Source organism: Montipora foliosa, chromosome 12 (assembly GCF_036669935.1).
Source record: "Montipora foliosa isolate CH-2021 chromosome 12, ASM3666993v2, whole genome shotgun sequence".
Classification (NCBI taxonomy): domain Eukaryota; kingdom Metazoa; phylum Cnidaria; class Anthozoa; order Scleractinia; family Acroporidae; genus Montipora; species Montipora foliosa.
In genome coordinates, this window is record NC_090880.1 from 27,185,275 (window position 1) to 27,187,774 (window position 2,500).

Sequence of the window (2,500 nt, forward strand, 5' to 3'; positions counted from 1 at the left end):
CACCCTGGTCAAAGTTTTTCTCTGTCATTGTGTGGGCCCATTTGCATCAGTAGGGCTAACGCTCACATGGTTCATATGGGGTATATACTTAGCACTTCACCGTCACACTCTAACCAGGTAAGTCTGTTGAAATGTAAATGCTACACGGCCAACGTTTGAAAAAACGTAATCCCTCCTTGAGTTGATTTTTAACCTGAAGAGGAGGTAGCGTCTGTAACTAAAACGTTGCATTACGGGTTGATGATTAATTTATAAATAATGTGCAAGGAAGTCTGCCGCTGAAGAGCCAAACTAAGTGTAATAGAGGTGAAAACATTAGGAAAACTCTCATCGGGACGGGCAAAAGGTGGCCGCGGGCGCTTAATAGAGGTGACCGCTTAATAGAAAATTGATTTACAATATTATTCTGCAATTATTTCGGGACTTTGATTACGGGCCGCTTAATCAGGAGGAGCAGTGTCACCGATGGCGCATGCGTGACAGTATGCCAATTTTTTTTGAAAAAGTTTGCCAACTTTTTCAAAGGAGTGTGTGGAGTGTGAATATCTTACACAATCAAAGCCGTCCGTGGTCACTTTAGTGAACCTAATATCCTGTGGCGTTCAGAAACAAATTTACTATATTTACGTTGTTGAAGAGAATTTTTTTAAGACGAGAATTCATGAGAAATTCGACGTATGGTGTAATGGAAGCGCAAGCTGTTTCACTATTACCAAGGATCGAAGTCCATCTTCGTATTTAATTTCTAGCGAGTCGCTTACATGTCAGAGACCACCACATCGTCGTTTGTTGATAACACATTTACTATCTTCGCTCTAAATTGTCTATTTGAATATTTTGAAGAAAAAAGCTGCATTTAGATCAGAGGAACTGAACGGCACTGGTTGTGTTTATTAGTTGCATGAATTATCATAGTTAGTGTGGAATAGGCCATTTTACAGTTGTTTGCTCAGCGACCAAGCCTATGGATGGCTGCGAGGCTGCCGGTGACCTTGCATTGATACAGACCTCACTGCTTTTATCATGTAAATTGTGTTGTTGTAACGCTAATTAGTCCATATTAACATTACAAAAGCATGAAGGTTTGTATCAAAACAGAGTCACCAAGAGCCTCGCTTCCATTGTTAGGCCTGTTAACTTAGCCACAACTGTAAAATGGTCTATTACAAAACCGCAAGCGGTGAGTAAAACACGGCTGAATTTTTTCGTTGCTTATCGTCTTTCGACTTCAAAGTCGTCTCTTGGAAATAAATGCACTGTCTTTCGGCTTTGAAATGGCATTTTAATCTCGATAATATGTCCGGTTTATCGCAGAGAAAAAAAATATTTATGTGTGAGTGCTTGAACCGCCGACAGTGTTCCCGGTTATACACTTCACTGAATTCAGCTGTCACGCAGAAAACAAACATGGCATCATATTTGTGTTCGATTTTATTTCTTGGACTCCAAATCATCGATAATTGATAAATATGCATTTTAGTGCTTTTCTAAAGCCGTATTTAGTCCAAACTTAAACAGAAAAAGCCAAAAAAAAAATAATAACGTCTGTTAAAATCTCCGATTGAAAAATACTGCGCATGCCATCGCAGACACTGCCCCTTTAACATGTTTTCAAGGTAATAAAAAGCAAAATGTCCGTGAAGTTTGCCGACTTAAATCCTCTCCGCTGTTAAGATACAAAGGGAATTGTGACACCCGAAAATGGCCCGTTAAGTTTCGGGACCGTTCGAGAAAAGGGCCTCTTCAGTTGCCCTTTCGCCCGTTTCTCCAGGTATGTAACAACGAAATCTGGTCAGCGGCTTTTATATGGGACCTCAATTACGGTAACTACCTGGTGTAGGCACTCATATAGTGGTCCGGTGTTGTCACTCATGTAGTGGCAAAATTACGTTCTTCCGTTCTTCCACGAAATTTGTATCGCGTTTCCGGTTATTTTTCACGGAAACGAAACTTGCCAGCGAAGCAGAAAAGGGACGTCGTCATTTCCACTGAAAAAAACAGGTAAGATAGGTTCTTTGAATGTCCTTTTCCTCTTGAGACCAGAGAAGTAGTCTGCAAAACAGAAAATGATGTGTTTCGGTTTAATTTTGGTCCGGCTATTAGCGGAGAGAGTATCTTACTGACATAAAATCGTCAGTGAGCTGAGAAGTAAACGAATATTTTGTAGTCGTGATACCTTGTTTATACTGAATGGATTGTGGCTGCTTCCTTTTAAAGCTTGATTCCTGTCATGCTGAAGGAAGCTCGGATGACAATTCCAAGCTTCTAAAGCTTGCTGATTTGATCAATGAGAACTTCATGTGACACTGTTGGGTTCTTCTCAAAATTTTACAGCTGAGATAAATATCACAGAGATATAAAGCTGAAACGAAATTGTGTACATTTAGGTCTCTTGTTTAGACCTTCTAATCGATAAGCTATCCCAACCAAGAGAGTTGCGACGACATTCAGAAATCGCTGGCAGTACCGTAACGATTCAGCGTCAATTTTCGGAAAATAT

General features: G+C 40.2%; 1 protein-coding gene across 2 annotated transcripts in view; it reads left to right on the forward strand.

Moving 5' to 3' along the window:
• Positions 1 to 1,945: 1,945 nt before the first annotated feature.
• The window catches only part of LOC137980144 (uncharacterized), a 22,060-nt gene continuing 21,505 nt past the window's right edge, over positions 1,946 to 2,500 (forward strand). For both annotated transcript variants that reach the window (XM_068827514.1, XM_068827515.1), the window contains exon 1: positions 1,946 to 2,001. The gene's annotated coding sequence lies outside the window, so the exon portion shown is untranslated. The remainder of the gene's footprint in view (positions 2,002 to 2,500) is intronic.